The sequence below is a fragment of the Carlito syrichta genome, unplaced genomic scaffold (genome assembly GCF_000164805.1).
Source record: "Carlito syrichta isolate Samal-C Ts95f unplaced genomic scaffold, Tarsius_syrichta-2.0.1 Scaffold302396, whole genome shotgun sequence".
Classification (NCBI taxonomy): domain Eukaryota; kingdom Metazoa; phylum Chordata; class Mammalia; order Primates; family Tarsiidae; genus Carlito; species Carlito syrichta.
Window position 1 is genome coordinate 195,218 of NW_007246492.1, and position 13,000 is coordinate 208,217.

At 41.8% G+C, this 13,000-nt stretch overlaps 1 pseudogene; it reads left to right on the forward strand.

The window, feature by feature from the left end:
- Nucleotides 1–10,235: 10,235 nt before the first annotated feature.
- Nucleotides 10,236–10,806, forward strand: LOC110595504 (annotated as a pseudogene).
- The last annotated feature ends 2,194 nt before the right edge of the window (nt 10,807–13,000 follow it).

Genomic DNA, 13,000 nt, shown 5'->3' on the forward strand with positions numbered 1-13,000 from the left:
GGCTTATTTGCAGATCTTTAAAAACAATTTTTTAACAGAAACCAGGTCTCACTATTTTGCCCAGGCTGGTTTCAAACTCCTGGCTTGAAGTGATCCTTCCACCTCAGTCTCCCAAAGTTCAAGGACTGCAGCCGTGACCCACGGTGCCTGGTTCTGCAGATCTTAATAATAATTAATAACAGCTAATGATGCCCTTTACTATGCATCATGAACGGTGCTAAGGGATTTATATACATTATCTTAACTTTCAAAACCGTCCTGTGAGGTAGGTACTATTATTATGATCATTTTAAGGTTAAAAAAATAAATTGAGCCGGGCTTGGTGGCTCAGCCTGTAATCCCGCGCCTTTGGGAGGCTGAGGTGATTGGATTGCCTGAACCCGCGGGTTCGAGACCCGCCTGGGCAGGGAGACCTCATCTCTACAATAAGTCAAAAAATCAACCGGGCGTGGTAGCGCATACCTGTAATTCCGGCTACTTGGAAGGCTGAGGCGGAAGGATCGCCGGAGCCCAGCAGGTCGAGGCTGCGGTGGCCGGGAGCGGCCACTGCACTCCAGTCTGGGCGACAGAGTGAGACGCCAACTCAAAAAAAATAATAATAATAAATTGAGGCTTAGAGAGTTTAAATCATTTGTCCAAGGCCCCAGGGTTAGTAAGTGGTAGCGCTCAGAGCTGACTTCAGATTTACCAAGGAACTGTATTGTTCATTTCAGAGTTTGTGTTCTGTTTTTCACAAACTTTGTGATTGTTCTTGTCCTATGTCAAACACTTGCTTAAGCAATTTCTAAGGATGGGAATCTAAGTTAAAAGAAGTCAAATGACATCTCCAGGGGCTATAAGAACTGAACAGCTTCTTGCAGGATTGTTCCTAAAACAATAACTTATGGGACTATAGGACTCTATCTTTCCCCAAAGAATTAACTTTATCCCCAAAGTATAACATTGTTGTATTTACTTTTTCTTTTTTTGGAGACAGGGTCTTCTTCTGTTGCCCAGGCATCATAGTGCACAGTAACTCAAGCAGTCCTTCCATCTCAGCCTCCTGAGTAGCTGACACCCAGTTATTTTAAAAAAAAATTTCTTTTTGTAGAGAAGGGGTCTTGCTATGTGCCACCCAGACTGATCTTGAATTTCTGCGCTCAAGCCTCCCAGAATGCTGGGATTACAGGTGTGAATCACTGTGCCCAGCTGTATTTGCTTTTCACGTGTGTGTATGGTGTGGTATAAATACATGTACGATGGTGGCTGAGCGCATATTTTCCGCTCTTACCTCCTGTATTCCCAGCAAAGTGACAGAAAATATTCTTTTAATAAATGAATTAATAACAGCAATAGGAAACGAGAAAGTGTTACCTGTACCCCAGGCTTTTGAGACATTTCTGAAAGACACAAAGCAGACAAGGGATTGATGAGACACTGCAGTCCAGAGCACAAGAAATGAACATGTGTCTTCCCAAGGGAGCCCAGAAAGGCTCCTCCCTGAGTCAACAATACAAGGATGGGCCGTGGGGCAATCGTCAGTGCCTCATTAAGGAACTGGAGTCAGTGCCTGGGGACAGCTGAGCCCAGGGCTGCGACCTGTGTAAACAAAGCTTGGCAGCTGAGAATTTTGCCCTCAGAGTAAAAGTCAGGGCACTGTCCTTAAAAAGAGAGGGCAGAAAGAGCGTTCCTAGGGAGGGTCTTGTGGCCTAAAAGGGAATAGTGAAGAAACTTCGACTTTCTACAATAAACTCAGAGGGGAAAAATCAGACAAACTCAAAATGCATCTCCACCCCTCCACTTGGGAGCCCTGGGGTTCCCAGCCTGCCAGCCTGCTAGCCTGCTCTCTGCCCACAGGAAACTTCATAGGAAAGCCTTTCTGTCCACAGCTCCTGCCTACGTACACAGAGCTCCTGTCAGTCATTCTTTTCAGGGAATTCATCCTGGAGAAGCACACCCAAAAATTTCAAGAGGAAACCCACACAAGCTACTTGTACTAAATTAAAGTGTTGGAATCATTCTTAAATCGTTCATAAAATGGACAGCAGGAAACACCACGCTTATGAGAAAAGACTATACAAAAGTGAAAGCTTTAGAAAATAAAGCAACTGACCCTGAAGGAAAAAGATAATCCAAGCAAAGGAAGAGAATTTTTAAAAAACACAAAACCTAATACACACACATACACACACACACACACACACACACACACACGCACAAATCAGTAATATCTGTAACACCTAAATTAATCCATTGAGAAAATTAATATTTAAAGCAATACCAGTAAAAATGCTAATTAAGATAATCAGAGAAATGTATAACCTACTACAGTTTTAAGAATTGCAATTTATTACGAAAAGGAGCAATCGGAGAACACAAAAGCTTTCTTAAAACTAAAACTAAAAATGTCAAAGGAATGGCTAAATAATAATAGAGACACAACTGAAGGTCAATTTGGTTACCTGAAAGATAAAACAAAGGAAATAAAATGACAGAAAATAGAGAAAATTAAGACATGTAGAAGTTAACTCTAAGAAATCTAATACCCATAAAAATGTGGTTTTAGAAGTATTGGGAACTGTGGAGAAAAAGACATAACCCAGAAAAAAATAATGAAATAAAAATTTCCTATGCTAAAGAGTTTTTAGATTAAAAATACTCACCACTTACTAAGCAGGGGAGAAAGAATACACATACACACACACACACACCTAAAAACATTCTGGTGAAATTTTAGAACTCTGGGAACAATAAGAAAATCCTAGGGGGCAAAAAAAAAGAAAACAATAATCAGATTGTCATCCAATTTCTTTTCAGCAATATTAACCACTAGAAGATAATTCATTAATAAAACTAATATATATTGAATGTATATAGTGTGCTAGACATTGTTCTAGATCCTTGGGCTGTATCAATGAATTAAACACAAAAGTCTTGCTCTTATCAACCTTACATGCTATTGATAAAATGTCTTTAAAGTTCTGATGGGGAAAAAATGGATCTTGGGGCAGGGCTCGGTGGCTCAGCCTGTAATCTCAGCACTTTGGGAGGCAGAGGTGAGTGGATTGCCTGAGCCCGCGGGTTCGAGACCTGCCTGGGCAACTTGGCGAGACCTCATCTCTACAATAAATAAAAAAAAAAATTAGCCGGGCGTGGTAGCGCGCGCCTGTAGTTCCAGCTACTTGGAAAGCTGAGGCGGAAGAATCACCGGAGCCCAGCAGGTCGAGACTGCGGTGGCCGGGAGCGGCCATTACACTCCAGTCTGGGTGACAGAGTGAGACTCCAACTCAAAAAAAAAAAAAAAGGATCTTGTAATTCTAAGCCTGGCCAAACTGTCAATCAAATGTGAGGGATAAATAAAGACATATTCAAATTGTCAAGAATTCAGAAAGATTTCTTGTTATACAAAACAAAGCAAAAATTCAAAGAAGTATTCCAACAAATTAAAAACAATCCAAGAAAGAAAACAAGAAGCAATGTCATCTGAAGGAGACCCAGAGGCAGTGACGAAAACCAGAAAAGAAGAAAAAGAAAAAAGAGAGGGAGGGAGGAAGAAAGGATTCATTAAACCTTGACGCTTAGAAGAATCTCATTTGAGCTGCAAAATTTCAATTAAGGTAACATCTTCTTCTGCATGGGGTTTATGCACACCACTCGGTTGATAATTCAAACTGGCAATTATAGAAAAACCTTTGTGCCTAGCACTGTACTGGGTGCTTTATATGGATTATCATGTCTAATCCTCAGAAGACTAAATTATAATTTCAGAGCAGAATGTAGATATAGTTAGCCATGAAAAAATATATATGCACGTATGTATACACACACATACACACCCACAATTGAGAGGTAGACTCTTTCATACAAATGGGAATCAAATGAGTTCATCTAAATAAGTAAATTTAGACCTAGATGTTTAGATATATAAATTGAAGTTATGAAGCATAATGTTAAATATACTTTTTAGAAAAAGTAAAAATACAATAATATAGGTAACACAAATTAGGACATGGAGGGAAAGAGAGAGGTTGGGAATAACTGTAAACACAAGAAATGTCTCATCTTTCATAGATGGAGGTCAGTAGGGACTTTCCAAAGTTGATAAATTGAAAAATAAAAAGCAGGGCACAGTGTCTCATGTCTGTAATCCCAGCACTTTGGGAGGCCTAGGTGAAAGGATTGCCTGAGACCTAGGCAACATGGCAAAACCACATCTCTACAACAGATCAAAAAATTAGCCGGGCATGCATGCCTGTAGTTTCAGCTACTTGGAAGGCTGAGACAGAAGGATGGCCTGAGACGAGCAGGTTGAGGCTGCTGTGGCTGTGAGCATGCCACTGTGCTCCAGCCAGGGCAACAGAGTGAGACTGACTCAAAAAAGAAAAAAAAGAAAAGAAAAGAAAAGAAAGAAAAAAGAGGCCAGGCGCAGTGGCTCATGCCTGTAATTCCAGCACTTTGGGAGGCAGAGACAAGAGAATTGCCTGAGATCAGGGGTTCAAGACCAGCCTGGACAACTTGGTGAGACCTTGTCTCTACAATAAATCAAAAAATTAGCCGAGTGTGGTGGCATGTGTTTGTAGTTCCAGCTTCTTGGAAGGCTGAGGCCAGAGTCCAGCAGGTCGAGGCTGAGGTGGCTGTGAGCATGCCACTGCACCCCAGCCTGAGCAACAGAGTAAGACTCCAACTCAAAAAAAAGAAAGAAAAAGAAAGCTGTAAGTTTATTATTTTAAATTATAGTGGTAATTGAACACGATCTAACAACAGTAGCCGTTAACAGCACTTGTTTCTAGAGAGTGGGCTTAGGCTAGAACGAAATGAAGGTCATATTTGTTTTATAACCTTCTGTATTGATAAATGTTTTTCTTATTATGTGCATGTTTACCTTCAATAAAATAATAATAAGCAGCTTTGATAATAGTACTTACAGAAAAATTATATTATATAAGTATATATGCTATATATATAAATATATATATATATATATATATATTTTTTTTTTTTTTTTTTTTTTTTTAAAAAAACAGGAGTCTTGCTATATTGCCCAGGCTAGTCTCAAACTCATGGCCTCAAGTGATCCTCCTGCCCCAGCCTCCTGAATAGCTAGGATTACAATTGCAAACCACAGGGCCCGGTTGTATTTTTTTACATATTATATTTAAATAAATATTTTAAACCAGTGAAAACATGCCAAATTACTTTTCCACAAACACAATAGTAGCATTTAATATAGTTATATGTAATTGAAAGAAGAGTTGCTAAGGCTGGGCACAGTGGTTTATGCCTATAATCCTAGCACGCTGGGAGGCCAAAGCAAGAGGATTGCTTGAGCCTAGGCAACATAGCAATACCTCATCTCTACAAAAAAATAATAAAAATTAGCTAGGTGTGGTGATGTGTACCTGTAGTCCCAGCTACTTGGGAGGCTGAGGCAGAAGGATCACCTGAGCCCGGGTCGAGGCTGTGGTGAGCTATGACCACAGCACTGCACTCCAGTGTGGGTGACAGAGAGCGATTCCAACTCAAAAATAAAAATAAAAAAGATGAGTTGTTTAGTCACAGCTGCTTAATGTCCTCAATAGCTAAAGGCTCACGATTATTAGGAAAAGTATCTTAGATCAAAGAGAATTTAGCATATTAATTTACCCACTTTTTAGGTTGAAAATAAGAAGCAAAACTCTTTCTCTGGCTTTTCTGATTTTGCATTTGGGCAAAGTTGCAAATACTATCTGTCCTAACCTTTTTGGCACTACGAATGACTCAAAACTGCCCAACTAAAGACTTTGGACTTGTTCGAAAAGGAATTTATCACTGAGGATTACTCATCTGTCAGACTGGGGTAAAATGTAGTTTTGTATCAGTGACCTTCTTTAACAGTTAATATTTATTGGGCCTGGGAAATGCTGTAGCACAGAGAACAGAGTGTGGGTAAGAAAGCTTCTCTGTCCCAGCTCTGTCCCCAGCTAGCCAAGTGACCCGATGCCACCCACTTAATCTTTGGTTCCTTCATTTGTAGAGGGTGGATAAAATAACTTTCCTCACCACTTCATGCTGTCCCTGCGAGGATCAGAAAGGATAAATCAAATGAAAGGGCTTTGAAATCTTACAACGTCCTCTGAGATTACAATGTAGTATTATTTGGTCATGGAATTTCAAAGTTAGAAAGAATTTAGAAATTGTCCCGTCAGACTCATTTAATTTAGTTTCTTTCTCTTGGTTTATTACTTGCTTAGAGTTGCTCCACATATGAGAGGGACCCCCAAAAAACTGAATCATCTTTTAGATGGTGGGCCACTTGTTATATAGGCTTGCCCTGTTAGGTAACCGTTCAGTGTACCAGCTGGCATTGTGGCCAGAGGCTGGTTCGGCTTCAGTGAGTTTTGTTTTGGAGATTCTGTCAACAGGTTGCCCATTTCGTGATGGATGATTTCCCTGAAAATCCTGTCCACACCATGCTGAGTGTTCCTCAGTTTTTGACCAAAAAAAGAGCATGATTTCCATGCTCCACCCTCCCTATGCACCCAATCTCACCCTGAGTGACTTTTTTTTTCTGTTTCCCTGAATGAAAAATGTCCTCAAAGAGAAAAATTTTGCCAGTGCGGAAGAGGTAAAGCAAAAAAAGTCAGAGGCACTACAAGGCAGCCACATTGACAAGTTCAAAAACTGTCTTGAGCAGTGGAAAAAAGCATCTCAATAGGTGTATTACATCAAACAGAGAAAATTTTGAAGGTGACAGAGGTTTAAACATGTAAGAATAAATGCACCATTTTAAAAAAATAAATTCCCTGGAGGTTTTTTGGACTCCCCCCTCATATTATTATCATTACAACAGAAATTGATTTAAAATGATATTCTTCTGAACTATGTTCTCTTCTAAAATTACAAGGACTCATAGGCTATTAACGCTGCAAGGGACTCTGCCAATTGCATCGTCTAATCCTCTTGTTTTAAACATGAAGCAACAGCAGCCCCAAAAGGGTGACTGGCCTAAGATAAATACAGGACAATGAACTCAGACCTTGGATTAAAAGCTGGATCCCCAGATTGCCAGACACATAATTCTTTCCTACCTCTGCTGAAACAAGAAAGGAATGGCCATTTGTGCATAAGCAAAGTTAACAGAGATACAGACTGCCCTGGCAAAATTACACTAATTATTCGAAACATTTTTATAATGTTCAAAATATTTCTTTCCTCAAAAAGCAATTATACAACAAAATAAACTAAACATCCAAAATGTAAAAAATAAAAAGCTTTTTCAAATTGGAAAATTAACACTTGAAACAATATAAATATACACACACAAATCTATTCTCTAAATAAAAACTAAGATTATAAGTATCAGAATAAGTAGGCATTTAATAGACAAATGAATTACTAACATTTTGGTAAAACTTGGTACTATTTAGTCCTTAATAAAGACCCTTGGAAGACACGCAGAGGAATGTAAATGGCTAATTACACAGAGTTTTAAATCAAACATGTGTTCAAATTTCAGCTCTGCCATTTATTAGATATGTAAATTTTGAAAATATATTCAACCTCCTTAAGCCTCAGTGTTCTTATCTGTATAATGTGAAAAATCACTATAATTATTTCATAGCGTTGTTGTGAAGGTTAAAAAGCAATTCATGTAATTCTATAAATGGGACCTGTTTGGGAAAAACTCTCAAACTGTGTTTTTCCTCTGCTCTCACACCACAACAATCAACTCAGAAGACTTCTGTGACCAAATGTTGGGGGGTTCCCACCAACAAGCAGTGGACACCAATTGGGCTTCCTCCAATTCAATTCTGACACGACCTCCTTAGAGATCCAGGAAGATGGTGTCAGATCCCACAGCCTGAGAGCTCAACCCTCAAGTCTGCCCCTCCTTCAGACACCAGTCACAAGCCTGAGCCTCCGGAACTTCTGCCAGCTGGCTTCAAGTTGGTGTTCCCATGGCCCCCTCTTTGGGTTTGATTAATTTGCTGGAGTGGCTCACAGAACTCCAGGGAACATATTCACCAGTTTAAAATAAAGGATATAGGTGAAGAGATGAGAAGGGTGGCACAGAGCTTCTGTGCTCTCTCCCTGGGCGACCCGCCCTCCAGGTACCTCCACAGTTCAGATATCCAGAAGCCCTCCCTACCAGTTGTCTTGGGGTTTTTTGTTGTTTTATTTCATTTTGTTTTGTTTTGTTTTTGAGTCTCATTCCGTTGCCCAGGCTGGAGTGCAGTGGCAGGCTCACGGCCACTGCAGGCTCGACCTGCTGGACTCAGGCGATCCTTCCACCCCAGCCCTCCAAGTAACCAGAACTACAGGCACGTGCTACCATGACCCGCTAATTTTTGGTTTATTGTAAAGACAAGGTCTCACCATGTTGCCCGGACTGGTCTCAAACCTGTGAACCCCTCACGCCTCGCCCTCCCAAAGTACTGGTATTTCAGGCTTGAGCCACCGCGCCTGGCCCTTCTTGGGTTTTTATGGAAGCTTCATAAAAACTTCATCAGCCTTCCTTCCCCAGGATATGGTATGGGATCCTCCCTGGAATGAGAGTCGAATGATCCACAGTCAGAAAGTCAGAGGAAAAACAGAGTCCTGCATTGGAGCAAGTGAAAGGAGGGCAGAAGGTCAGAGAGATTCTGTTTCCTGAGGCCTAACACACCCAATGTTAAGACTGAAGACTGTAACAAGGGCTATACGAGTCAGAAACCATGGACAAAAACGTATACACACTGGGGGTGCCAAAAAAATGTATTCACATTTTAAGAGATGTTCTCCATAATCAGAAGTGTCTGAATATATATATACCAAGTTCCAAAGACAGCAGAAAACTTTCGTGCTCTAATCACTGGAGAGAAAGGATTCGGTTATAAGGGCTCCTACTTTCACAGAATTATTCCAGGATTTATGTGCCAGGGTGGTGACTTTACACGCCATATATATATATCATCCCAACACTTTGGGAGTCTGAGGCGGGAAGATCACTTGAAGCCAGGAGTTCAAGACCAGCCTGGGCAACACAGCAAGACCTCGCCTCTACCAAAAAAAGTCAAAAAATTACCTGGGCATCGTGGCGGGCACCTGCAGTCCCAGCTACTCAGGAGATTGAGGCAGAAGAATCACCTAAGTCCAGGAGGTCGAGGCTGTGATGAGCCATGATCCTGCCCACTGCTGTCCAGCGTGGGCAGCAGAGTGGGACCTCACTCAGAAACAAACGAAACATACACACACACCACACACACATATCACCACAGGACCACTTATCATTTTCACTTGCTATTTTTACAGCTGGAAAAGCAGGCGACCTTCGCAATTATCTGCCCCAGACTGCCCAGCTAGAGACAAATGGACAACCACATCTTCAGATTCTGCTCTTCCCACCTCCCTGCATGAGCCCCTACCCAACTCTTCACTAATTCATCTTTACATTCAGAATCCTCTCTCACCCCGTTACTAGTTTTACTAAAAGCCCCAGCTCTCTCCACTACCACAAGAGAGATTTTCTTGCTAAGTAGGACAGCTCTTTCAGCCAATTTCAGATGATATGCCCCGTAAAAGGCTGCATCTCTTTTGGCCCGCCAAAGGTAGTCACTTGACTCTTTTAAGTTTGCAGATCCCATGTGTGAGGCTCATGCTGAGGGGTGGCAGCCTATCTGTGTCACACAACCCTCTATTGTACTCTTATCCCTCCTTGCTGACCCTGACCCTGTGCCCCGTGAGGAGGCACATGCTTTCATTCCCTTCCCCCACCACAGGCTTTTCCTGCCTGACCTGAGAAGGCCTTTATTCTTTTTCATTTGGGTGTCTAAGTGCTGAGGCTGCAGGACGCAAATCCCCAAGCATCTTTGATTTTTCTCTGAAGGGCCTCCTGCAAATTTGACTCCCTCTATCTTAGAGATTAGGAGACCCTGTCTTTTTTATTTTTGAATCTCCCAGAGCCAAGCATGAGATGACACGTGATTAGCACTCCATAAATATGAAAAAACAGTTGGATAGAAGCAAGGAAAGGGGAAGGAAGGAGGGAGGGAGAGAGGGTGAGACGGAGGGAAGGAAGGAAGAAGGAGGGAGAGAGAGGAAGAGAGGGTTTTACATGTCATTCTAGAAACAGAATGAAACAGTTATCACAATATTGTCAATTCATTACCTCCAAAAGCATTTGAACAATATTTAAACATTTAGAAGAGGCCAAGCACAATGGCTCATACCTGTAATCCCGTTGCTGTAATCAGAGTCCAAGGCAGGAGGATCGCTTGAGACCGAGTTTGAAACCAACCTGAGCGACGTAGCAAGACCCTATCTTGAAAAATAAATTAGGCTTTGCAGACGCCGCCGCCTTGAACCTTTTCCCATCAGCCATGGTCAACCCCACCGTGTTCTTCGACATCGCAGTCGATGGCGAGCCCTTGGGCCGTGTCTCCTTCAAGTTGTTTGCAGACCAAGTTCCAAAGACAGCAGAAAACTTTCGTGCTCTGATCACTGGAGAGAAAGGATTCGGTTATAAGGGCTCCTGCTTTCACAGAAGTATTCCAGGATTTATGTGCCAGGGTGGTGACTTTACACGTCATATTTGGCAGCAAGTCCATCTATGGGGAGAAATTTGATGATGAGAACTTCATCTTGAAGCATACAGGTCCCGGCATCTTGTCCGTGGCAAATGCTGGACCCAACACAAATGGTTTCCAGTTTTTCATTTGCACTACCAAAACTGAATGGTTGGATGGCAAGCATGTGGTTTTTGGCAAGGTGAAAGAGGGCATGAATATTGTGCAAGCCATGGAGGGCTTTGGGTCCAAGAATGGAAAGACCAGCAAGAAGATCACCATTGCTGCCTGTGGACCACTCTAATAAATTTGACTCGTTTTATCTTAAACTATCAGATCATTCCTTCTGTAGCTCAGGAGAACACCCCCTCCATCCCATTTGCTCACAGTATTCCTATAATCTTTGTACTCTCGCTACAATTCTTTGGGTTCCATATTTTCCTTACTCCCTTCCATGTCTAGTTGGATTCAGAGAAATAAAAATTAAATAACAAAAAAAAGAAAAATAAATTAAATTAAATTAAAATTACTGCCGGGCATGGTGGCTCACGCCTGTAATCTCAGCACTTTGGGAGGTGGAGGCAAGAGGATTACCTGAGCCCATGGGTTCAAACTTTTTAGGCTCCATAATTGTGTAAGCCTATCAGCATAATACACTTCATCTATCTATCTATCTATCTATCTATCTCTCTATCTATCTATCTATCTATCTATCTATCTTTGTATCTCTAAATGTGTGTGTGTGTGTGTGTGTGTGTGTGTGTGTGTGTGTGTGTGTGTGTGTGTGTGTGAATGTCTGAAAGCATTGATAATAGGCACACTTCTATCACTTTAGTCTCAGAATGTGGGAGGGTGGAGAGGGATAAAGAGAAAGAGACAGAGAGAGAAGAGAAAGAGAGAGAAAGAAAAAATGAGCTGGGCATGGACCATGAAAGACAAATTGCAAACATGAGTGAAGTCCAATATTAGGAGATTGCAGTGGTTAACTTTATTTGTCAACTGAACTGGGCTAAGAGATGCCCAGATAGTTAGTGAAACATTATTTCTCACTGAGTGCGGTGGCTCAAGCCTGTAATTCCAGCTCTTTGGGAGGTAGATGTGAGAGGAATAACTGAGCCCAGAGGTTTGAGACCAGCCTGGGCAACTTGGCATAACCTCGTCTCTACAATAAAAAATTAGCTAGGCATTGTGGCGCTCGCCTGTAGTTTCAGTTACTTGGAAGGCTGAGGCAGAAGGATCACCTGAGCCCAACAAGCTGAAGCTGTGATGGCCATAAGCGTGTCACTACACTCCAGCCTGGGCCACCACGCCTTCATTTTAAGAACCCTGAGAGTGATTTACCCAGGGTCACATAGCAGGACAAAGATACAGTGACTTAAAAGAACTTAGGGCTTTAAATCTTTGAATTAGTCAGGGTTCTCCAGAGAAACAAAATAGAAAATAGATAGATAGATAGATAGATAGATAGATAGATAGATAGATAGACAGACAGTCAGATAAATGAGGAGTATTATGAGGATAGGCTCACACAATTATGGAGCCTGTGAAGTTCCACATAGCTGGGTGCAGTGGCTCACGCCTATAATCCCAGCACCTTGGGAGACTGAGGTGAGAGGATTGCCTGAGCCCTCAGGTTCGAGACCAACCTGGGCAACTTGGTGAGACCTTGTCTCTACAATAAATAAAAAAATTAGCCAGGTGTGGTTGTGGGTACCTGTAGTCCCAGCTACTTGGAAGGCTGCAGCAGAAGAAATATCTGAGCCCAGCAGTTCAAGGCTGTGGCTGGGAGTGTGACACTGCCCTCTAGCCTGGGTGACAGAGTGAGACTTCAACTCAAAAAAAGAACAAAGTTCTACAGTACACCATCTGCAAATTGAAAAAGTAGAAAAGGGAAGGGTATAACTTCAGCCCAAGTCTCAAGGTCTGAGAACTGGGAACTCCTATGACCCAGAGCAGCAGATGGTTGGTTCAGCTCAAGCAGAGGGGGTGAATTAACCCTTCCTCTGCCTTTTTCTCTACCTAGGCCCTCACAGATTGCATGGTGTCCACCCACACTGGTGGGACATGGAGAATGGAGTTTCTTTACTCAGTCTACTGATTCAAATGCTAATCTCTTCCAGAAATGTTCTCACAGACACACCCAGAAATAATTTTTTTTTTGGTGAGACCTTGTCTCTACAAAAAATCAAAAAGCTTAGCTGAGTGTGGTGGTGTGCACCTGTAGTTCCAGCTACTTGGAAGGTTGAGGTGGAAGGAGCGCCTGAGCCCAGCAGATCGAGACTGCAGTGGCCGTGAGCATGCCACTGCACTCCAGTAAGATTCCAATTCCAAAACAAAATAAAATGAAATACAATGAAGGAAGTTCTAAAGGATCTCATGGATGAGACGACTTTGTAACGTTTTTAAAAGGATTTATGAAAGCAATTATTGCACTAAGTTTTAATAATTTTTTTTTTTTTTGAGTTGCAGTCTCACTCTGTCTCCCAGACTGGATTTCA